The sequence below is a fragment of the Schistocerca serialis genome, chromosome 1 (assembly GCF_023864345.2).
Source record: "Schistocerca serialis cubense isolate TAMUIC-IGC-003099 chromosome 1, iqSchSeri2.2, whole genome shotgun sequence".
Classification (NCBI taxonomy): domain Eukaryota; kingdom Metazoa; phylum Arthropoda; class Insecta; order Orthoptera; family Acrididae; genus Schistocerca; species Schistocerca serialis.
This window is the reverse complement of record NC_064638.1, coordinates 545154688-545180931: the sequence shown is the minus strand read 5'-3', so window position 1 is coordinate 545180931 and position 26244 is coordinate 545154688. Positions and strand designations below refer to the sequence as shown.

Genomic DNA, 26244 nt, shown 5'->3' with positions numbered 1-26244 from the left:
TCTGGATCATATAAAAATAATTAACCCCTGTTGCCAAAACATGAATACTGAAAATAAATACAGACTAGATACGTTTGTAATAAACTTCAGTTGTCTTTATATTTGCTCAAGGGAAATTTTTGCTGTAGTTAATCTTTATTGCAGCCTTTGATTAATCTTTTTGACACTGCTTCTTTGCTGTTTCCTGCCTGTCAAGGAACACTTCCTGGTTTCTTAGATGCAATTCATGAGCTGCTTCATTGAATCGAAGTTTAGAATGAACCCTTAATGTTTTCAGTAGACGATGTTTTTCTTGGCTAGATACCGATCGCAGGAACGAGAAGTACCAGATCGTGCATATCCAAAACTTATACTGAAATCGGAACTGCATGTAGTGCGGTATGTTACATACAACACAATCTGATCCTTAAGCATTTCCTTAAGCATACTGAATCTTTTTTATATTATAAGACTATGGTAGGTATATTTTTCCTGTCTTCGTCAAACTGTGGTGGCTGTTGCGACTTTTAAATGATTTATGGTGCCCTCTTATTGTTTCACGTGTTTCATCCGTTAAAGCCTGTCGACGGGTTTTATGTTTTTCGCGGCCTTCTCGCAGAGATTGATCTCCAGATTTAAGTTCATTGAGTACATGTTCTACCTTACCCTTCTTTATTCTATGTAATGACATAAATGATTGCTTGAACACATGTATTTCTTGGACAGTTCCATTAAGGGTAATGCTAACGCAGAATTTATAAGATGCATCCCGAAACTGTCTCCTGCTCTTCTCTTCTCAGAAGCGTGCGCTGTACAGGGATCACTGTGATTAAACGACTTAAACCCAGGTTAATTTCGTCATTATTTCCAAATTGGTTCATATTATTAATAAGATTCCTTTTATTTTCATCGCTGACGATATTAAAATTGTTTTTGCACTTACATGGTTCTTCTGTTTCATGTGACTACGTCTTAAAAGTTTTGGGGTATCACTAATGCGACAAAACTTCTTCCTTTTCTGTCAGCTTCACCGATGACATTCTATATTTTTCGTCACGAATAGACGAGTCTTTATCGTCTTTATTCAGATTACATTGACACAACACAACGCGTGGTCTAACTTCCTTCACAATCTCCAAAATGCTACTTACAATAGTCAAATTATACAAAACACTGACTGTGACGACAATGATAATATTAGCGGAAACAGACCTACGCAGGCTAGGAATCATTACATCATAACATTTCGTTATTTCATTCCCTGGACTTGTGAAGATATTCCCTCGCTTTGCATGGACCTGTAAGATTTCTCCTCTACACATGTTTACAGGATATTGAAATATCCCCCAATTTGTCAGATTTTTGACCAGTTGTGCAAAATTACCTTAAATTACACAGGCTGAAATATTAAATTATGAAAAAAACAGAAAATCCGGAATTTTGGACTTACCAGGTTTTTCCCCTGGACTCTTTTAATGCTTTGAGGTGTGGTTATATTTGTCGTAGATAACTGCAAAATTTACTCTAATTTATCATTCGTCAGCTGGTACCTGTTTCTTTCGTTTATTAATGTTCATTATGGAAAAATTTCACATATGTAAGTTCTCCCATAGAAACTAGCGCATTTTAAAGCACTGTTGTTTCTGTCTACACAGAGAGAGAAATTCACGATTTGCTTCAAGGAATGTAATGCGCAATGTCTCAACATGTTTACATGTCGGTGCGTTGCAGCTGCATTGGTTCTGATGCATTTTGGAGGGAGGGAATGAAAGATGAGTAAAATTAAAAAAAAAAAATATTACACCACCTAATGGTGAATGGCGGGCCGCATGCTACACGTACGCTGCGGTCTACGCACGTCTGCTCTAGACTGACAAAAACTTCTAGAAGGGCGTTCCTGTTACAGATCATATATTCAGTCACATGTTCTCAGACAGAGGAACAGTGCCAGTGACGCAGCATATGTAACGGAAAGACAATGAAAACATAAACACAAGGCTGGTCGGTGTTAGGTTTAAGTAGTTCTAAGTTCTAGGGGCTGATGACCTCAGATGTTAAGTCCCTTTGTGCTCAGAGCCATTTGAACCATAAACACAATTTCTATATTTGAGACTATACGACAAGATGAGCAGCCAACAACAAGCGCTCGTTGTCAGACTTTCACAGATCATTAGAAAACCGGAACTACAGGTATCTCTACAAAAGAGCATGAATTTTACTCCAACGTTCAGGTGTCGATGGACGAGAGTTTTTCTTTTCACGGTTCTGGGGTTTTGTGACAGACAGAATGAAATTCTTAGTTAGGAGGTCAAACAAGAACACCCTTAAACAGAGGTAGCACGACGGAGATTTTTGATGCTCTGACATTAAACATGATGGTGCTCTACGTATTTCAGAAAAGAAGGTTAATTTATGTATTAAGGTCTAGAAAATTGAGTGCCGAACAGCTGCAGAATGCTTTTAATAAAAGCATTTCAAAATTAATCTCAAAAGCTTACCTGAAGGAACTTCCAGATGAAATGATGAGATTTTCCCATTTCTCCTGAGTATTACAGTGGTTAATATTTGAGACGGACATTTCATCGGGTAGAGGGAGGGAGAGGGAGGGAGAGAGAGAGAGAGAGAGAGAGAGAGAGAGAGAGAGAGAGAAGGGGGGAAGGGGGGGGGGAGAGAGAAGTTGTTGAGAAAGAGGAGAGCAATCAGAACGTGGCTTACAAGGCAATGAATGGAGGCAATGACAGGAAGGTCTCCGAGAGCCCGTGTAACGACCTCACAGAAACAGAGCAGGCACAGACATGGTCTCTGAAGACTCATACATAGGCAGACAGACTCCTGAGCCGCTGCGACTAACGCAGTAATTACTGTTTACAGAGTTACGACAGCAAAAGTCGCAGATTTATGTAATGATCTTACCACCTGAAATCTGCAGAAATGGCATTATCTATGATCTTGACGCCAAATAAAAAGTAAAAAAAAATATAGCAATCACACTAGACGAGATACGAAACAGCAAGCAAAACAAAGCACAAAAGACGGGTGTCTGACATAGTAAAATGAAGCATATAAAATTAAAAAATTGTAAACGAACGTTCCTTTCAATGAAGAAAACAGTCGTATACATGGCTTCGGGAAATATTCGTATATTGCCTTGGGCATGCAACAACAAGAAATCCTAGACCCGTAGATGGAGGCAATGGATGTCTCGTCAAGCAACATAAAATACAGTTATAATGAGCCCATACACGCCAAAACCTGAACCACTGCACCACATACCATGCCGCATCTGACAAAAAATTAAACAACATACTGACAAAATAATTCTAGACTACAGCAACGTATTAACCAAGAGCGCATAACGACCTACAGTTTAAACACACGTATCACTCATCGGGCAGCGCAGTTACATCGCAGTTCATTTACACTAGAAAAATCTGAGCCAGCCGGTGTGGCCGAGCGGTTCTAGGCACTTCAGTCTGGAACCGCACGACCGCTACGGTCGCAGGTTCGAATCCTGCCTCGGGTATGGACGTGTGCGATGTCCTTAGGTTAGTTAGGTTTAAGTAGTTCTAAGTTCTAGGGGACTGATGACCTCAGATGTTAAGTCCCACAGTGCTCCGAGCCATTTGAACCAAAACTCTGATACGGAGACGCAAGTATTAGAAAAGACAATGCCACTTAACATCTTGCGTGACAAACGTGGCAAAAAAATAAATAATTGAGGAAATGGTTGCCACAGAATTGGACTGACATCGCTAACCTATCTGGAGAATCCCTAAATTCCGTGATTCTTCTTGCTGTACCCTACCATGTTTTATGCAGAAGGAGCTTCAAGCGATTTGTGAAAGCTATCGCTGCAAACAATGCTGGACACATCTGCTTAAGGAAATGTTTGGCGATTTTACTCATAGGCGCCAACTGACACAGGTTTTCCATAGCATAAGTTACGTAATGAAAAATGCTCTTATCATAGCACAATTAGGCGAATATGTACTGAGCAGAGTTAGGGATGTAAAAGAAGGGAACTAGACTTTCGACTTATCTATCAGCTTCAAAGTTGTTTAAATCAAAACATCTTGGCACATCATCACTTTTTTACTTGTTAATATTATTACCCATGTCATGTAATATAACGCCTCGTGTCACGTAAGGTAACGTGATACTTTGTCTCATATCGTAACATAACACATGCCATAATGTCATCCAACAACGGCATTTGTCACTTCGTCCAATATTACACAACGTGTCATTAAAGTGTACGATGCATAAATTTCAAGATGCAAGTGTGTCATCATCTTGCCGTTAAGAGAGCTCACTGCACTTGGAAGTAGGGGTAATTCGGAAAAGCGCGATTATGTCACGAAGTTTTCAGCTGCGGGCCTATGGGGCATCGTCTCAGTTGTGCGACTGGATTCGTGATTTCCTGTCAGGAAGGTCGCAGTTAGTAGTAATAGACGGCAAATCATCGAGTAAAATTGAAGTGATATCAGTTGTTCCCCAGGGAAGCGTCCTGGGACCTCTGCTGTTCCTGATCTATAAAAATGACCTGGGTGACAATCTGAGCAGTTCTCTTAGGTTGTTCGCAGATGATGCTGTAATTTACCGTCTAGTACGGTTACCCGAAGACCAGTATCAGTTGCAAAGCGATTTAGAAAAGATTGCTGTATGGTGTGGCAGGTGGCAGTTGACGCTAAATAACGAAAAGTGTGAGGTGATCCACATGAGTTCCAAAAGAAATCCGTTGGAATTCGATTACTCGATAAATAGTACAATTCTCAAGGCTGTCAATTCAACTAAGTACCTGGGTGTTAAAATTACGAACAACTTCAGTTGGGAAGACCACTTAGATAATATTGTGGGGAAGGCGAGCCAAAGGTTGCGTTTCATCGGCAGGACACTTAGAAGATGCAACAAGTCCACTAAAGAGACGGCTTACACTACACTCGTTCGTCCTCTGTTAGAATATTGCTGCGCGGTGTGGGATCCTTACCAGGTGGGATTGACGGAGGACATCGAAAGGGTGCAAAAAAGGGCAGCTCGTTTTGTATTATCACGTAATAGGGGAGTTGGGATGGAAGTCATTAAAGCAAAGACGTTTTTCGTCGCGGCGAGATCTATTTACGAAATTTCAGTCACCAACTTTCTCTTCCGAATGCGAAAATATTTTGTTGAGCCCAACCTACACAGGTAGGAATGATCATCAAAATAAAATAAGAGAAATCAGAGCTCGAACAGAAAGGTTTAGGTGTTCGTTTTTCCCGCGCGCATTTCGGGAGTGGAATGGTAGAGAGATAGTGTGATTGTGGTTCGATGAACCCTCTGCCAAGCACTTAAATGTGAATTGCAGAGTAATCACGTAGCTGTAAATGTGTTTGAAGCTGCCAGGTAAATCTAACACCTAGTTCCCTTCTTTTACATCCTTAACTCTGCCAAGGACTTACTCACCTTTTTTGTGCTACGATAGGAGCATCCTTCATTTTGCTCCCAACTTTCACTCTACAATAATTTTGACATTAGACCGCCATAGCTCGGCAACCGAGACAGATTTTTGTTGACGCGGCCGACGACTGATTGGGTATAGTTTTTTTATTGTCTTTCTAACAATGTTGCTTATATCGTTGCAACGGATAAATCTTCCACAAAACAACAGGACAGCCATTAATTACATGAAATTGTCTACCTTCTCACAAAATTTGTATCGATTCGCACAAGTCTGAAACACAAAAGTGGCGCGCATAAAAAAAATTACCAAAAACTTGATTTTGCACTTAAAATCCGAATATATGTTTTTAATGAGAGTTCTCAATTTTACCGTAAGAATGCATTTTTTTATTTATATGTCTCACTTTAAGCCGTTTCCGTGTACTCAGTTCACGTAAGAACGGATTTTACGTGCTACATTTAGTTCGACCTTAAACCGTCGGATAACGACAAAGGATAAAGATTATTGGATAAAAGAATTCCGATTTGACTTTATCCACTTATCCGCCTTCGGTCAAAATTTGAACCGATTCGAACAAGTTTTAAATAAAAAAGAGGCGCTCTTCAAAAACCTCCCATAAAGCGTGTTTTTTTGCATGTAAAATCGAAACCAAGAAAGATTTTTTTCAGATCGTTAAAACGGATCTTAGACCAAGGTTCGGTACACTGGTGGATCAAATCTGAATCACCGTCTCGCTCCAGCCAGGAGTTATTTAAGGGTGACAGTTTTTGCACATAAAATACGAAATTGCCATATGACGAACATTAGTTTCAGTCCAATTACCATCTTTTGTAAAGGGAATTAATCGAGTCGTGTAATTTTCCTGGGCGCCTACTCCGGTTCGTCGTTCAAAACTTGCTTAATATACTGTAACACAGCTACAGTACGACAGGGTTCGAATGACTTTACAAATGTCCCCTCATCCGGGCTAAACTAAAAAAAATAAAAAAATTACCCTACTCTCGTAGCTCAAATAGGATCCGAGCACCAAGACCTCCCGAAACCGCGTTCCTGGGCGCGTCCTTTTCATCCTTGTTTGTTGCGGCGCTTCCATTCAGGGTGATGATGATATTTGGTTTGAGTGCACTCAGTTGCGCGGTTATCGGCGCCCGTGCAAAAGTCCCAATTTTTACACGGCCCAAGTACATTCTAGGCACTGTCACGAATGATGATGATGAAATGAGGAGGACAACACAGACACCCTGTCCCTGGGCCGGGAATCGAACCCGGGACTCCGCTCGGGGTGTAGCGACAAGCTAGTAAGATAAGCAGCGACGGAGTGCAACCTCATACGTCTAGCTCAAAAGGAGATAGAAAACACGCGATTTAAGTTGTGACTATATTGTTGATTTTGAATGTAAACACGTTACCGTCGTCGTGAAATATGTATGGAGATATTCCTTCATCTTAATGTCCCAGTTCCTGTTTCCTTAGTTAAACTGCCATTGATTAAACGTATGTTTGATTAGAATTATTAGGACAAGTTATAGGCGGACAACAAGTGGCACGATTTTTGATGCTGCTGGACATTAGTAACACAGTCGAGTGCACTTCACTTCAAGATGTGGTTAGATGGTTTGGACGTGTGTCTGTATTGCGACGCGCCCCTCTTGCGCAAGATAGCGCGAAATATCTACGGTAACCATCTAATTCGCATTGTAAAAGCGCATTAGGAACGATTTCGGTTTTCAGCGCTTCTATACTTTAAGAAAAGCATACATCATGTACTTTAAAACAGCACTGAACCACTGCTACTACCACGTAGCGCTCCAAGACTATGCGACGAACATGGAGCCACGAGATTATCTGCGGTAAGATGCCAGCTCAGTGCTGACCTGATGAGATCCGTTACAGCGGTTACGCGGATGACTGGCGTAGAGTTACGGGACGCCCACTGCAGATCACATCCTAGTTACAATGTGAACGTACCTCTGTGATTACTACACCTGCCACAAGCCGGGTAGGTTCTCAATGAAAGAACATAACATAATGGTTGAACCTATTCGAGTAAAATGCTCGAAGAGCATTTCTTCCTTCTAAATTTGTATGCCAGATACATCCATACTGAAGTACGATCGCCGGCCGGAGTGGCCGAGCGGTTCTAGGCGCTTCAGTCTGGAACCGCGTGACCGCTACGGTCGCAGGTTCGAATCCTGCCTCGGGCATGGATGTGTGTGATGTCCTTAGGTTAGTTAGGTTTAACTAGTTCTAAGTTCTAGGGGACTGATGACCTCAGAAGTTAAGTCCCATAGTGCTCAGAGCCATTTGAACCATTTGAAGTACGATCTTAACATGTCCTGGGACCGAAGTCTCAATGTCATGGCAACGCTGTCAGATCTGTCGAGTTCGCATGATTCTGACCTGTTTTGCTGTAAATTTTATACTTAATTATTCTTTTGTACTGTCATTTGTTGTCCAACTCAAATATACGGTGTATATTTCTCCAATACGACCTTCTGTCTTCGTCTTCAAATGAATTGTCACTTGTTTACATATTTTATAACATCATTCCATCGCTTTCGAGAGGCTCCTCTTGGCTGTAAAACAACAGTGCAGGAACTTAGAATTAATCTTATCTCCCAAATGTTTTCACCCGATAAGACGCTTGACTCGTTTCCCGCTAACCTGGTAACGACTGAAATGTGGATGAGCATAATATGGGGGAAGGGTGACGTACAAAGCGACAATAAGAAGGAGGCGGTCTAACGTGGAATCATAAACTCGAATAAGGCAGATCTAAAATCGAAGTAGCACTCAAACAAGCTAAGGAAATCTGCAGAAGAACAGAAATACAGGAAACAAATAACCCACAGTACTTCTTCATACGTTCTTAAGCGGAGATAAGACCGGCATTTAACAATAAGGAAGTTAAATCCGAAGCCGAAGTCCATGAACTGCATAACCAATTACTTACGGTTACTGAGCGGAAACCTTCGCCTTTCAGAGACGAGAGAATACTCACCTGAAACAAACGAAAATACATGTCTCAGAATACTTCTACAATACCTGAGTGACAAATCAACATAGATGGGTAGTATGAGCTCTATGAATGATGAATGCAGACAACATTGAGCGCCTTTAAATAGTACCAGAATTTTTAAGAATAATAAACAGAAAAATTGCGCAAAGGAAATGAGGTGTGCAATAAGGAGATCCGTTATTGATATATAACAAAGGAGTAAAATATACGAAAAGAAGCCGCCGAAAGTGCCATTACAAATTTGCATCCCTGTAATTGATAAAAAAAAATGGCTCTGAGCCCTATGGGACTCAACTGCTGAGGTCATTAGTCCCCTAGAACTTAGAACTAGTTAAACCTAACCAACCTAAGGACATCACAAACATCCATGCCCGAGGCAGGATTCGAACCTGCGACCGTAGCGGTCTTGCGGTTCCAGACTGCAGCGCCTTTAACCGCACGGCCACTTTGGCCGGCTAATTGATAAAATAAGAATCAGTTGCTTTTTCTACATTTAACGAGTACATCAGTAACTAATGGTAAAAATAAATCAGGCAGATCGGGGATTTATGTCCCAGGGAAAAAAATTACTAGGAATTGCAGAACATTTCTAAAATATGATCTTTAAGTACGTTTAGCTCCATAAAAAAGTTCATATTAAAATAGATTAACGAGATGAATCCAGAAAACCCTGTACGAGAGGACCGAAGTTAATTTACATTCTTCTTATCAAAAATACATTTTTTTTTCAAGTAACTCAGAGAATCCAACGAGGCTGGACCACTTGAAACCCTCTGCAAGCTGACTCAAAACTGTACACACAACACAATTCTGCAACAATGAACACCAAAACATTCAAGTAATTATGCCAACAACTTTAATCTAGAAATAATAGGGCTATGCACAGCTTGCAGCACAAGTCACCATTCAGAAATCGCATCACACTGGCAGCTCTTGCGATAGACTATTTCTGCTTCTTTGCTCGTTCGAAACGTGAAAACATCTCCACCAATGCCTGAGATTAAAATAATAGTGTTAATTCAGTGTTGGAATAGTTCAATTTTGGCACACTGTGATGATGATTTTTGAGCGACGATAGTGTGCGAATCACCGCCTAGCCATGTGACTGTCTCCTTGTATAGACGCTACCGAATCAGAACCTGTCGGGCAGGCTAACGAACCACCAAGAACAGACGAAAGTCAAAGGACACCGCGTGTTCCTCAGACCGCAAATATAATCAGCTGTACCAAACTGATTTAGTGTCTTTCGCACTGGCGCGGATTCAGGCTTGGGAAGGGGGGGGGGCGGCAGTTTGTTACAAGCTTCAATTCGCCCCTCCTGTAGAATTTTAACGTATCACAAACACCTACCGCTTTCATAACATAAGAATAAAGCATATAAAATTTTTCAACAATAACGACGTGGACAACGAGAATAATAATAATAATAATAATAACGTCTGGGACAAGAAAGAAATAATAATAATAATAATAATAATAATAATTAGATCAGCACTTAACACATCGCTGTAACACAACTTCCAAGAAATTCCACTACGTCGGAATATACAATCTGGTTAGTATTTGTCCGAACTGATACTTACGAGGTGTTTGAGAAAAGTAAAGCGACTGGCAACTCTGCGAGCGATCTGGCAACGCTGTGTTGTTGTACTCGAATAAACCGGTCTGTTCATCCCTTCCAGATTCTCAGTCTGAGTTTTAGCTCCATACAGCCATCGTACGACTTCTGAGATTGCCGTCAGTGAAGTTGTGTTATGGTTGTGCGTTACGAAAATGGAACAGCGGAATTTAAAGCAACGTTATCGCATCAAGTTCTGTGTTTAACTTGGGGAATCCGCGATTGCGACCCACAAAAAGTTGAAACAGGCCTACGGGGAACATTCCACATCAAGAGCTCAAGATTTTCACTGGTACACATCATTTCTGGAGGGCAGAAACACGCTCAAGATGAACGTTGCTCAGAGAGGCAAATTTCAAAAACCTACGAAAACGTCGAACGTGTGCGTGCTCTTGTGAGATAAGACCGACATTTAACAATAAGGATCACGTGTGACTTATTAAACATAAACCCTCACACATATATCAAATTTTGACTGAAGTTTTGCACATGGTAGAGAGTCCTGCTGCATCATGTTACATGGTCACTTCCATCACGAAATTTTTCACCTCTATAGGCATTCCTGTCGTTCCACAGCCCCCCCCCCCCCCCCCCCCCAATTAATCAGAGTCCTTGTGACTTTTTCTTTCCCTGAAATTGAAAAATGTTTTAAAAGGACGCCATTTAGGGAGAACATTCAAAAGAATATGGCCGAATACGTTAAAGGCCTTGCCATTTGAAGCCTTTCAGCGCTCCTACCAAAACTGGAAACAACGACATGCCAGTGTATGCCGAGGGGACAATATTGTTGTTCGAAAAAAAAAAATTATAGCTTTGTTAGATAAAACAGTCGGTCTCACTCGTTTTCTCGAAGACCTCATACATGTGTGAAGCAATTTATTTAAGAAGCATAGTAACAACAGACTAACATGTTGGACAATATAACAATTTAGCCGATGCAAAATTGAAGTGGAAATTCACCATGATCAGTACTGGTTATGAACAGAAGTCTGCAGACTATGTCTATGTGAGCGTGTAAATGGGACCACGGCTGACACGTGCAACCTACTGAGGACAATGCACAGGAGACCTATATCATTGACCTATACCTATATCATTGACGTCGGTTTGCAGTGGGGTTTTGGAGCATATACTGTATTCAAACATTATGAATCACCTCGAAAGGAACGATCTATTGATACGTAATCAGCAAGGTTTCAGAAAAATTCGTTCTTGTGCAACGCAGCTAGCTCTTTATTCGCACGAAGTAATGGCCGCTATCGACAGGGGATCTCAAGTTGATTCCGTATTTCTAGATTTCCGGAAAGCTTTTGACACCGTTCCTCACAAGCGAGTTCTAATCAAGCTGCGGGCCTATGGGGTATCGTCTCAGTTGTGCGACTGGATTCGTGATTTCCTGTCAGGAAGGTCGCAGTTAGTAGTAATAGACGGCAAATCATCGAGTAAAATTGAAGTGATATCAGGTGTTCCCCAGGGAAGCGTCCTGGGACCTCTGCTGTTCCTGATCTATATAAATGACCTCGGTGACAATCTGAGCAGTTCTCTTAGGTTGTTCGCAGATGATGCTGTAATTTACCATCTAGTAAGGTCATCCGAAGACCAGTATCAGTTGCAAAGCGATTTAGAAAAGATTGCTGTATGGTGTGGCAGGTGGCAGTTGACGCTAAATAACGAAAAGTGTGAGGTGATCCACATGAGTTCCAAAAGAAATCCGTTGGAATTCGATTACTCGATAAATAGTACAATTCTCAAGGCTGTCAATTCAACTAAGTACCTGGGTGTTAAAATTACGAACAACTTCAGTTGGAAAGACCACGTAGATAATATTGTGGGGAAGGCGAGCCAAAGGTTGCGTTTCATTGGCAGGACACTTAGAAGATGCAACAAGTCCACTAAAGAGACGGCTTACACTACACTCGTTCATCCTCTGTTAGAATATTGCTGCGCGGTGTGGGATCCTTACCAGGCGGGATTGACGGAGGACATCGAAAGGGTGCAAAAAAGGGCAGCTCGTCTTGTATTATCACGTAATAGGGGAGAGAGTGTGGCAGATATGATACGCGTGTTGGGATGGAAGTCATTAAAGCAAAGTCGTTTTTCGTCGCGGCGAGATCTATTTACGAAATTTCAGTCACCAACTTTCTCTTCCGAATGCGAAAATATTTTGTTGAGCCCAACCTACACAGGTAGGAATGATCATCAAAATAAAATAAGAGAAATCAGAGCTCGAACAGAAAGGTTTAGGTGTTCGCTTTTCCCGCGCGCAGTTCGGGAGTGGAATGGTAGAGAGATAGTATGATTGTGGTTCGATGAACCCTCTGCCAAGCACTTAAATGTGAATTGCAGAGTAATCATGTAGATGTAGATGGATACGTGCGTGGTCAAATAAAACAGCACCACTGGAGGGGCTTGGCCTCAGCATTTATGTTATAGCATGCGTTTCCCAAGGTGTCTCCATATTTTTGTCCAACCCCCCATGAATTTCGTGTTGGCAGATACGCACCCCAATGAATAAATTTCCAACGTGTCAGCTGTCGCGTTTTCCGCTGCAATTCGTGCCAACTACTTCAGTGAATTACATTTTCATATTGAATGTGTCTCGTGAGAAACAGTATCCAGACTGAACACTATGATCTGAGTTACACTGGAAAAATTCTCTATGGTGGTTATCCATCGCATAATTCCCTCTAATGCCGCCCCCCTTCCGGTCCGAGACGCGCCTGATGGCGCATATGACGAAGACTGGCAACAGCTCTTGCTCATGTGTGTGTGCGCGCGCGCACGCACGTACCCATTCACCCAATCACAAGCAGTTTCATTTGAACGGAAAAAAACCGAAATGTGATAGATTCAGCCCTGCGCACTTCGACAGGGAGAAGAGGGGGTAGAAACGAAACGTTGCGTCTCTTTCGACCATTTTGTTTGAACATCCTCGTTCCGTCAGCCGGGTACAGGGAAACGCGCTGGATCGATGGTGCGCCTCTCTCGGCGCTGGATGACGGAAGTCGATAGCAGAGTTGCGGCGGGCCCAGGGACGCCGGGACGCGCTGGAGTGGGCGCTGCGTAGCGGGCCCAGTCTGAGCCGCGGCCGCAGTGTGTATAATGAAACGGCGTGTTGGGGGATGCCAGGTGGGCCCTAACAGTCCCCTGCGAGCCGTGAATAATTCAGTTAAAACCGCCAGGCGCCCCCCAGGGAGGGCAGCGCTGACCTAATTCAGTTTTCACGGTCCGCCGGCACAGCGCCCGCCATCGACCCGGCGCGCCGTCGTTCAGGCTTGCCAACGCAATGCGAGCAGAGTGGTTGGTGGTACTGCAGACGTCTAGACAGCACACGACCGGTCGCGAGACGGCGGCTACTGTCGCGCCGATGACGTCACCGACGTGCTCCGGTTCGGCGCTCAGCCAGGTGCCCGCCCCTGGGGGCTACAGAGCAGGCCACGGTTACGGCATCTCACGAGGCTACTACACAGTGCCGACTGTCAGTTGTCCGTAACGGAGCTGCACGTCACAGAAACAAGCAACAACTATCTCGCGTAGTATACACAAGAGAACATACCCACAAACGGAGGGGCAGTAGTTCTCGCTTCCCGCGCCCGGGTTCCCGGGTTCCCGGGTTCGATTCCCGGCGGGGTCAGGGATTTTCTCTGCCTCGTGATGACTGGGTGTTGTGTGATGTCCTTAGGTTATTTAGGTTTAAGTAGTTCTAAGTTCTAGGGGACTGATGACCATAGATGTTAAGTCCCATAGTGCTCAGAGCCTCTTTTTTTTTTTTTTTTTTTAGGGGCAGTAGCCGCAACGCCCCACCAAGGCACTAAACCGTTGCAGTTTAAATCTGTATAGCTGAAACTGTGGAAATTATTGAGATGCTACAGTTGATCTTACCTTTCAATTATTGTAAATTTTAAGATGAGATATACTCAAATCCAGAGGGTGTTGCAATGGGCAGCTGTATTGCCAACACACTGGCACATATTTTTATAAATTACATAGAGAACCAATTCTTTGAAAAATTTACTGGTACGAAAAGTATGAGTTCATATTACAAGAGATATGTAAACGGTACTCCCGTTCCCTTCAATGGCATAACAGCCGAATTCGAAAGTATGCTGGCACAACTTAATGGTGTACATCCAAAAATCGTTTTTAGAAGTAGAGAAACAATAGTCCATCAGTTTTTTAGATTTGAAGATAAAGAATGACAAAGGCGCCCACAAATTTGGAATATTTCGGAAACCAATCTCCACAGACAGCACAATCCACAACAGTTCATGCCACCCATAAATGCGTAAGAAATCCTTTTTTCACTGCATGGCCAACAGAATCATTGACATCCATTAGAACAGAACGAAATTACGGAAAAGTTGTGTATACTAAAACATATAGCAACAAATAGTGGCTACAATGAACATCACGTAGCCAAAATGTATACTACGAAATTACATAACAAAAGCAACAATATAGGTCAATAAATAACATCAACAGGAAGAGCAGAACAACAAAAGCTAAAATACATTGACTTACCTTATCATGGTGCAATATCATACAGAACAGCCGACAATTTTCGTAAAACAAATCAACAATAATCAAACACACAACCCATAAAATAAAATCATTTACATAATCACGGTTTTCTAAAATCAAATGCGGTGGATGTAAAAAATTTTATGAGGATCAGACACGTAGATGATTCTCCATCACATTCACAGAGTACACAAACATAAGCGAGAACTGTAAATCGTAATTTAGCGCACATCTACGAAATTATAATCGTAACACCAACAGCATCGAGGAATCTTAAAACGTACGACACAGGTATAGGAAGGCAGATTAATGGACGCTCTAAAGGAACTGAAATTTATAGCGGCTTCAAATAATAAGCTCAATACATACCCAGTGAATAAACGCGTCAGAAATAAAAATGTTCTCGACTCTAATGTATTGTAAGTACACACTCGTAGTTGTGTGCTATATAAATCCATTCAAAATCGCAGCACATAAAATGGAATATTGACTAGTATCGCTGAGTAATTGTTCTTTGATGTCTCATGGTGCATATACGTTGTTATCTCTGTATCTCAAAATCTTATAAGTACGGTATACGGATGTCAAAAAGCAACAAAACTGGTTGTAACTACTGTCAATCGCACTGTTAATTGTTCTCATTACGGTTTACTATGTTATGTAGATGATGAAAATGGCTTAATGCCGCACTTGCAAACGTAGACTAACATTACACAGATGAAAGAAAGATAAAATACTTTAAAAAATTTTTAATGTGTAACATGTCATCACTGGATCGTCCACCTAGCTGTCGTGGGCGCCGGAGCTGGCTTTCCGTATTCAGGGTAAGGGGCCTTTCCCAGACCAGAGATGACGGGCCAGTCATTCTGGTAACCTAACTGAAACTTCCCAGCAGATTAGAACTGTGTACCACACTGGGACTCGAAACTGCGGCCTTTGCCTTTCGCAAGCCGGTCCTATACTGACTGCATGCATTCTTCTTCCGAATTTGTTTTAGATCCAAGCCTTTCACCCAATTAGTTTCGTAGAGCTGCTAGAAGCTCGCGAAACCGAGAGGTCAGCTGACCTCTTTGTAGACGCGTTTTAGGCCCCATGGGGCAGAGGTGATGCTTCAAGTGTGTTCTGCTCCTCAAGCGCATGAGTTGTAGAATTCTCATTACTCATTGTTCCATATATCTAAGCGAGACTTGCAGTCTTGTCAGTTGGCACATGCGTGGTCAGTAGACATGTCAGATCACAGAGCCTGACGATACAGGAAGTGGTGTTTAATGTATCTGCAGACATGTTCTGCAAGCCACCATGCGGTGCGTGGCGGAGAGTGCCTCGTACTACTATTAGTCAGTCCCTAGCCTGTTACTCTCGCAAACCGAGCGAGTGAATAACGAGTACACAGGCCAACGATGTAAAAACTTTTTTTCTGAAAATACCTTATTCTTATGGTTTTTAGGATCGGAAATCCAAATATGATACTTAAAAAAACTGTATCACCCACCATTGCTTCACATTTTACAGTTAAATTTACTAAATTAAGCGATTTTTTAAAGAGATTTAGTGTACTGCTCAGACATTCCCAGGCTGATGAATGAGTTTGGTATCGAAAACAAAAAGGAAGACTGGAGGCTATTTATTGATTTATCAAAATGGTTCAAATGGCTCTGAGCACTATGGGACTTAACATCTATGGTCATCAGTCCCCTAGAACTTAGAACTACTTAAACCTAACTAACCTAAGGACATCACACAACACCCAGTCATCACGAGGCAGAGAAAATCCCTGACCCCGCCGTATTGATTTATCCAAAATTAGTGATGGAAAAACGCTACCAAGGCCGCTGGAACACGAACATGATGGGGCACTACTGTTAGTCACTTCACCGAGAAGTTCAGCAAGCGACACGTCGTAGAAAAATCTACACAAGAAGCTTCAAAGAAAAAAGAGAAGGAAAATACAAACCAATTCCAGCTGACAAGTGAAACCTCTGATATGTGTTAATAGTGTTTTAAGTAGTTTACTGTAAATATAAACCATGCGTATGTTGCAACAAAGCATTTCATTAATTTCCCCGTTTACCTTATAGCATAGGATTTTTATACTATAATAAAATGCATAATGCTCGAAAACTATGGGAGATACAAAAAACTAAGGCTAGATTTGCATTCAGCTCATCAAAATGTGCCCTACATTTCACTACTCCCACTGGCGTTACAGAAAGCGTGGGGTTAAGAATTCATTATGGCCTTCAAAGAAAAACAAGGATAGTTCTGAAAGCATTTTGAGGACACTGCCAATGTAATATTTGTTTTCGAGTCTGTTTGCATTTGAAAGAGCTTCTATGTATGTGCAGATGGAAACGACTGATCTGCAATGTAATTCCCCTTTAAAAGACAAGTTCTTTTGCGTTAAAACTGTCCAGAAACTCTACTTTGTTTACCTCAGGAAGTGTTCTCAGGTCTCCATAACGAGGTTGCAAACGTGATAAAATATTTCGATCAGCATCCGAGATGTGAGATAAAAGTACTGAGAGTGGCAACAGTGCGAGCGATCTGGCAACGCTGTGTGGTTCTGCTTGTGTAGAGCGGTGTGTTCATCCCTTCGCCGGCCGGTGTGGCCGTGCGGTCTAGGCGATTCAGTCTGGAACCGCGTGACCGCTCCGGTCGCAGGTTCGAATCCTGCCTCGGGCATGGATGTGTGTGATGTCCTTAGGTTAGTTAGGTTTAAGTAGTTCTAAGTTCTAGGAGACTAATGACCACAGATGTTAAGTCCCATAGTGCTCAGAGCCATTTGAACCATCTTTTTCATCCCTTCCACATGCTCAGCCCGAGTTTCAGCTCCGTACAGTCATCATGTTATTTTTGAGAGCGCCCTCAGTGAAGTTGTGTTTCTGTTGTATGTTACGAAAATGAACAGCTGAATTTAGAGCAAAGTCAAGCCATCTAGCTTTGTATTAAACTTGGAGAATAAGCGAGTGTGACCCGTGAAAAGTTGAAACAGGCCTATGGGGATCATTCCTTATCAAGAGCACAAGTTTTTCACTGGGACAAATCATTTTCGGAAGGCCGAGAACACGCATAAGATGAACCTCGCTCAGGAAGACCTTCAGTTTAAAAAACCGACGAAAACATCGAATGTGTACGTGCTATTGTGATATCAGGCGTTTGTTTAACAATCAGAATGATGGGAGACCTGATACACTTACTTTCACAGAATGTAAAGCTTTGGGCCCAAATGGTGCTGAAAAACCTCAGCTGTGCCGAAGCACATTCGAAGAACCAAATGCGATGATCGACATGAGAAGACTCCCAACTACCACGAGTGGTTTAGTCGTGCGATTAAAGTGATGAATCCTGGAGTGTGAGAACGATCCCGAGACAAATCGGCAAAGTGAAGAGAGCCACACAGAGACAGCTCCGCGATCGAGAAAAAGCTCGAATTAACAAAGATAATCAAAATAACGCTGATAACGCTTTTTTGCCAGTACAGGTATCGTGCATAAAGAATTTGTTCCTCAACGACAATCTGCGAACCACGTGTTTTACAAATGTGTCGTTCAAGGTTTTAGGAAAACATCGAATCGAATAAGACCGGGCATTGCAGATAACTGGATGCTGCATAATGACAAGGCCCCATGTCACACGGTCACTTCATTACAAAATTTTTGACCTCAAAAGGCATTCCTTTTGTTCCACAGCCCCCTGTTCACATGAGACCCTGTGAAGTCCCTGTGACTTTTTCTTTTCTCGAAACAGAAAAATGTCTTACAAGGACGTCATTGTGGGACTCTGGAAAAGATTCAAAAACTTTCAAAACTGAATGGGAATGACAAAAGAGAAGGATGAGAATTTTCAATATCTATACGCAGAAAGTGACTGACATGTTAGCTGTCCTACCAGCTGAAACCTTCCAGCGCTGCTACCAAGACTTGGAACAACAACTCCGCCGGTGTATAGCTGCCGAAGGGAACTACTTCGAAAGGGACAGTATTGTTGTCCGAAAAAAATAAAAACTTTGATAAACAATCTCCTCACTTTGTCACACACATCGTGTGTGTGTGTGTGTGTGTGTGTGTGTGTGTGTGTGTGTGTGTGGGTACACGGGTTTTTTCGATTATGAAACGGAATAAGTCATGATTACGAGGGAATCTGAGCGCAAAAATCTGTGACATTGTCTGCGTCTATCAGTATGCCAACAGTTTGTAGTAACTAATATTTATATTATGTCTTTAGAATTCCAAAAATAATTAAATAATACAGAAAATTTTTGTTGATTGTAAGTATGGAATCTACAGTCAAGTTTTATGCACTGCAACTGCGTTGCTATTTACATGTGCCGCGTTCACAGTTTCCCCATCTTCCCCCTCCTTACGCTCAGACAGTGTGCCTTGGCGGCGATGGAAGTATTTAACCAAGGAAGGAAGCTATCGGTCTCGAGCCAATGCACCGCTCTCGTATCTAATTCGAGGCCGTCCCTGGTCTACATGCTTTTGTATTCCTGACTTCTGCTCATCTAATCTTCTTGGTCCTTAAAAGATATGCACGTTGGGGTAGTAGAATCTTCCCGAAGTTGGTCTCAAATGCTGGCTCTGTGTAACGTTTCATTTGTTTCCGTGGGATCATGAAGTGCGAAGTTTAGTGCGTCTACTGACCAACGCCGGCCGGAGTGGCCGTGCGGTTCTAGGCGCTACAGTCTGGAGCCGAGCGACCGCTAAGGTCGCAGGTTCGAATCCTACCTCGGGCATGGATGTGTGTGATGTCCTTAGGTTAGTTAGGTTTAGTTAGTTCTAAGTTCTAGGCGACTGATGACCTCAGAAGTTAAGTCGCATAGTGCTCATAGCCATTTGAACCATTTTACTGACCAACTGACTTTGAACGGTATTCGAGATTTGTTTATGTAGAGATTATCGGCGGAATACGCTCGGAACAAGCTGAAGACTGTGAATAACCTTTTAAGCCGCACGTTTCAGTCCAGTGGTGGGACCTCGGAACCTTCCCCAAAATAGATCGACTGCTAGTGGGCATTTATTAGCAATGTGCTAGTCACATTAGGTCCCTGCAACATTATATCTACCCACAACATAACAACTGCAGCACCATATCGATCATGTTCCACAATGTACCTAGGTGCATTACGTTCTCCCACCTTTCGCCATATCATTATACGTCCAGGATCACTACTCAAACTAAAGTTGCACTCATTCGAGAAGAGCATTCGAACCCACTGCTTCTTAGTACAGTCTATATGCTCTTGGCACCATCGCAATGGAAGCCATAGATGTACGGGTGTCACAGAAGGATGGTAACCTCAAACGACTTCGCTGAATGCGGAGTAAAAAGCGTATTTGTTACATCCATTTAGAGACACGAGAGTCAAATGAAAAGTATCGATACTTCACACTCCGTCGGCTCTAATGTTTCCACTTCCGTTTTAAAAATCTATCGATAAGAAAGAGAGTGAGCGAGAGAGAGAGAGAGAGAGAGAGAGAGAGAGAGAGAGAGTAATTTTCACAATTTTTAAATAAAATAATACAAGCGTTGAATCAAAAACGTTTAATTTTCGGTATAGATTGTAATATCTAAAAATTTGGAATTGAAATATAAACTTACTGACCAGACTATTCCAAAAGCAGATGAATAGTACCCAAAAGTAAATGAAATCTTTCCTACACTTCCAATTCTCCGTACAGTCACTCGAAAATACCGTTTTACCCGGTTGTTCCGCTGATACTCCGTGACTTCGACAACTGCTGCCTGCCTGGAGCGCACAGACGTCACTGGAACTGTCAGCTACTCGTTCGCAAGATATATAATTAGGAGAGTGAAAATTTCACTACTTCCGATGGCTCTAAGGTCTTTGTCTACGGTGGTGACACAGCTGTTGCTAAACGAAGATTCATTCGAAACGATACCTGTTATAAAGTACTGATATAAGTATCAACTGCAAAATATCGAGTAAAATAGTATCTGTACCGAGATTAAAATACATCACTTTTCCCATGTCAAAATAACTACCTCCCTCATTATTACGTAAATGTACGTCTGTCATTTTAATACTCAATTGCTGTCGTAGTAAACGCGAGCAAGAACAACTTTATGTATTTGCCAGGGTGATAAATGAAGTTTTAGTTCAATAAAATTTGTTACTTTGGTACCCGAAATGAGAAACATTGACCAACATGTTGTTTGGATGTTTGTGATTACCACAGGTACGTCTGGTAACTTTCGTGCCTCCAGTAAGTTCTTTGAATGATACTGACGGTGTCACGGCACTGTGTGAGCACTAACTGAAAACCTTTGTAGCCAAATTTAGTGAGCTCACGGATGCTCTACCTCACAAATGGACAACATGAACCATCACCACCACCTCCTCCTCCTCCTCCTCCTCGTCCTGTTCCCAGATCGAGGGCAGCGTCGATCAGATAGTGTTTATCTACAAATCATATAATGACACCGCATAAGTTTTGTGTAGACGATGGCATGACAGTTCCACGTGACCTACGAGAGATGAGGAGGGAGGCAATACATTTATACCACTGGCAATCAAATTTTTAAGTATGGTTGTCACAAATACACATTAGGACAAAAACAAATTATGCATCACCTCCGAAGGAATTATCCGAATGGGACGAAAACCTGCAGAAGCGATGTACATGTTCAGGCAACCAAAGGATTACAGTTTCAGAAAAAGTAGACGATTTATTCAAGAAAGAGAATTTCACTAATTGACACGTCAACAACGGGTTAGTCCACCTCTGGCCCTTATGAAAGCATTTATTCGGTTGAGCATTGATTGACGGAGTTGTTGGAATATCGTGCCAAATTCTGTCCAATATCCGCGTTAGATAGAATGCCGAGCTGGGTGGAGGGCCCTGTCCATAATGCTCCAACTCCAAACATTCTCAATTGGGAAGAGATCTGATGACTTTGCTGGCCAAGGCAGGGTTTGGCAAGCACGAAGTCAAGCATTAGAAACTCGCGTCATGTGTGGGCGGGCATTATTTTGGTGAAACGTAAGCCCAGGATGGCTTGCCATGAAGGGCAAAGAAACGGGGCGTAGAATATCGTCGATGACAACGAAAGGGGTCCTTCTAAGAAAAGAAATGGCAACCCAGACCATCACTCCTGACTGCCGGCCCGTGGAGTGAGCCAGTCAGGATGAAATCCCGTCGCTGTCCGGCGTGTCTCCAGATACGTCTTCTACCTGAAATCTCAGTGACTGGAGTAGAATTGTCTTCAGTGATGAGTCCCGCTTCGAACCGAGCCTCAATGACCGACGAGACGTGCCTGGAGACGCACCTGATAGTGACGGGATACCAATATGACACTGCCCCCTATACGGCCAGACACCCAGGAGTGTGTCATTTCACTTCATAGCAGGACCCTTCTGATCATCGTCCGCGGAACCCTTACAGCACAGCGGTACGTCAACGATATTCTGCGCCCCGTTTGATTGCCCTTCGTGTCGAGTCGAGTCTTCTGGTATTACACTGAAGCAAGGTAATGGCCGCCGGCACGTGACGAGAGTATTGCTTGTCTTCGACCTTGCCAAACACTACCTTGACCATCAGTGTCACTGAATCTCTACCCAACTGAGCATATTTGGAGCATTACTGGCAGGAGTATCCAACGAGCTCGAGATTTTGACAATTCACGCGCCAGTTGGACAGAATTTTGCACGATATCCCTCAGGAGGACATCCAACAACTCTATGAATCAACGACAAGCCTAATAACTGCTTACATATCGACCATAGGTGGCCCAAGGTGGTATTAACTTGCTGATCTTCTGAGGCCCCTTCTCTTGAGACAAAAAAGAAAAAAAATCCTATTTTTCTGAAATTGTAATCCTTTCTTTGTTTGTACATGTACATCATATCTTACCGAGTTCTGTGCTATACAGATAATTCCTTTATTCCTCCGTGAAGTGTCTTTGTCTTCATTCGGCATGTCACGCTTTCTGAGGTTGTGGTTAAAGCGAGAACTAAGAAAATAGCTGTTTTTGTCAGAATACGTAATAGATTTCGCATCTATTTTGACGAGAGAGTTCCTCCATCTGTTGCTTCAAATCACGTCGTCTATCCGCAGCTCTTTCACAGGCTGTGTATGATCAGCAGCTGACACATCCAGCTGCGTTCCGATGACATCACAAGGTGAGCGCTGACAAGAATGCTGTACGAAACACGTACGTACGCCACCGGAACCGATTTAGTCTTTTACCCCACATTGTGATGAGAGGAAGGGAAGGAACCATGCTATTGGTCGCTAGCTCGTAGCTAGCTGTTGCGACACGAAACGATGTGTGAGGCGAGGTAAGGTAAGGTAAGGTAAGGCAGAGCGGGCTGTCAGCGACACGCCCGCAGCGTAGCGCGCTAGCGCGGTGGCGCTGATTAAAGCGCTGGCTGTGCCTGTGCCACTGCCACTGCCGCCGCTGTATCGACCGGCCCGCCGCGCAGGCTGGGGCTGCTGGTGGCCGCGGCTCAGGCGCTGCGAGGGGCGGCCCGGCCGCAGGTGGTCGCGCCTTTGATGTGGCGCCGCTCAGCCGGACCAACCCCCCCCCCCCCCCCCCCCTGCCGGGCGCTGCCAGCGCCACACACGCCGCCCCTCTCCGCTTCCCTCTCTGCATCTACAAGTGTGTACACAAATTTGCCGCTCGCCGGCACGGATTTTATCACTCGTTTCCCGAATTACTAATTCGTTCCCTTCGCTAGGGCTATTTTTCAGTCGTTAAAATTAAAGAAACACGTGGACTACCGTAAGGGGTGAATTTCACTTACAATCACAACTACACAGGCAGCGAAACCTGGGCTCCAACTCTCTTATAAGAAGACGCAATTTGACATCCGAGTGGCGTTCCGAAAAATAAGTTTCACCTTTGTTTTTCGCACGGATCCGGGTACCAAGACACAACTGAGGAGACACTAGCACCAGCCATTCTTTCTTTTCTTTCGCGTACGCCATAGTCCCGCAGCGATCGCAGGGTCGGCGAGGACAGAACGGATTTGGCAAGGTTAGTCTCAGGGGTGGCCGGATGCCCTTCCTGCCGCCACCCCGTACCCCCAGGGATGGGATCAGTGTACCCCAGCTGTCTGCATCTAGTGTAAATCGTGATATAGTGCGAACATGTTTCAAATGTTCGCGATGCGTGTAACTGAGGCGGAACGTGGGGACCAGCCCGGTATTCACCTAGCTGGATGTGCAAAACCGCCTAAAAACCACATCCAGGCTGGGCGCCACACCGACCCTGGACGTTAATCCGCCGGGCGGATTCGATCCGGGGCCGGCGCGCTACCCGAGTCCAGGAAGCAGCGCGTTAGCGCTCTCGGCTACCCTGGCGGGTACGCCAGCACCAGCCATAGGGGACCAAAAATTCTGAAGCTGGCTTAGGTAAAGAAGAGACTTAAATGTATCAGAGAAAAATATAATTACAAGATCCATAAGTTCACCTATGGTACAGGACTTTCCCATTACCTCCAGCGCTGGGGTGCTGTTCCAATGCCGTAGAGCCCTGGCAGTACTGATAATGTCAGAGAAAATAAGCAGGACATATGAACTGAAGTTTGTGTTGATGAGGACACTTAACTTGGGTAATTCGTGCAGCAATGTTAATCATAGTGCTGTGGTGATGTAATGGTTAGCATTTATGCCAAGCAAGCAAGAAGACCCGCGTTCCAGTTGCACAAATTTTAATTCATTTCTTCTGCTTCAATCAGTATCGCAGATTTTTATTGCAGTATGAACAGTTCATTCTAACTTAAGTTAATGACTACGTGAAGCACAACGACTCGCTTTTAGCGTTTGCCAATAGTTCGTTGAGCATCTCCGTAATGCTCTCGCGTCCACTAAACGAGCCCTATACAAAATGCGAAGCTCTTCCCTGACTCTCTCTCTCTCTCTCTCTCTCTCTCTCTCTCTCTCTCTCTCTCTCTTCTCATAATCCTACTCAGCAGGGATCCCAGACTGACGAACAATAGCCAAGAATTGGTCAAACAAGTGTCTTATAAGCCACTTCTTTCGCGGATGCATTACATTTCTTTAAGATTCTTCCATCGCAATTTGTTTCATGCGGTAATTCCAATTTATGTCGCTCCGATGGATACCCTTAGGTATTTCACGAATCTGTACGTCTATTTACGGGAAATGTGTTTCATTTATTTACGTTCATGCTCAATTGCCATTCCATGCACTAATGATCAGCACTATCTGCAAAATGCTTCAGAGATCTTCCGACGCTAACCGCTATGTCGTTTGTATAGGATATAAACGATAACTGTTGACTGAGTGCCACAATGGTGTAGGATGTCGAGACGATACAGGCAATCACCGTCAGTGATTCCCTGCTGTATATCACTACGCTTCAGAAATAATGTTCAGCAAATCTTTTCTTCAGTTGGATTGGAATTCTTCTAGCTGTTTGTAAGCTTCCGTTCCATCTCAGCACAGAAAGGACTTTAACTGCCTGACTAAAGAAATTTCTGACTTTTGCTGCACTGTGGCACTGAAATAAATCAATGGCGACAGATGAAAGCCTTGGGCGGACTGGGGTTTGAACCCAGATTTCCTGCTTTACGCGAGCAGTCACCAGCCGTTTCGGCTAACCGAGCACGTCTCCCGTCAGACCAGAATCTCCATACGCTGCACACTACAGAGTAGTGTCGGCTGTCCACTATTCGCTAGCAGTCCTACTGCGTAGCCATGAGAGGTACGACACTATTGTGTATCTGCACTGAAAGATCGATATGACGTCAAGCGCATATATCATATAGGTATGCATGTTCGAAAGAACAGACAACATACCTATATGAAGGGACTTGTTTCGCCTTTTTCCGTCCAATGATGTGTTAACTAGTCATTCCTCCTTGCTTATTCTTATCAATTTTGTCTTTCCTCCAGTTTTCATTCCATACTGGGCGCCTCTTCTTGGAACTCTCTTTCTAGAACTGATGTAGCTCCTCTTCTTATTCCACCAGTACTGCTTGATCACCCGTGTATTTTGTAGTTGTTATCCTTTCTCTACCAATCTGAATGCCTACTGTGTCCTCTATTGCCTTACGTATTAGTTGTTCTCCGTATATGTTAAACATCTTCTGTAACAGTAAGCATCCTTACACATCTCTTCCTCCGCTGATTTCTTCCGTCTCCTCAGCCACTTTCTACTTTGCGTACGTCTCCATCAATCTCCTGTCTTTCCAGCCTATTCTCTGGAAGTGCTGGAGGGACTTCGTTACTCAGTGGAAGGTAAGTCACTTCACGTGGTAGAGAAAAAAAGTAAAATTCTATGGCATGAATGGCTGGTAGATCACGACGAACGGGTTCAGCTGTCTAATTGGAAAGGTTTGCTCTATTCTTCGTGCCTGCAGGCACCTTTCCTTCGTGAAGTGTGAACTGTGTTCGTGAGTGTATGGGAACGTAACGGGATTTGTGGAGTGTAGTGTAGTGTGATATTCACTTTGCAACATATAGATTACTCCTTTCGAAAATCCCCAAGGAACCTTCCAGCTTCATACAATGGACGGATCACCATCAAAAGAGTCACATGTCTTCACCTCATGAGACACTGCGGAAAGGTTTGGAATTTAACCCAAGACATTGGCACGAAGATCCTCCCCCTGCAGGCCAAATACTGGACGTGAAAATTTCATCGAACACCAGGATTTGAACCGGCTTATCTCCGAGT

The 26244-nt window shown here is 43.3% G+C and overlaps 1 protein-coding gene across 16 annotated transcripts in view; it reads right to left on the bottom strand.

The window, feature by feature from the left end:
• Positions 1-26244, bottom strand: part of LOC126475204 (calcium/calmodulin-dependent protein kinase type II alpha chain) — a 1005993-nt gene that overhangs the window by 580294 nt on the left and 399455 nt on the right. The window lies entirely within an intron of this gene.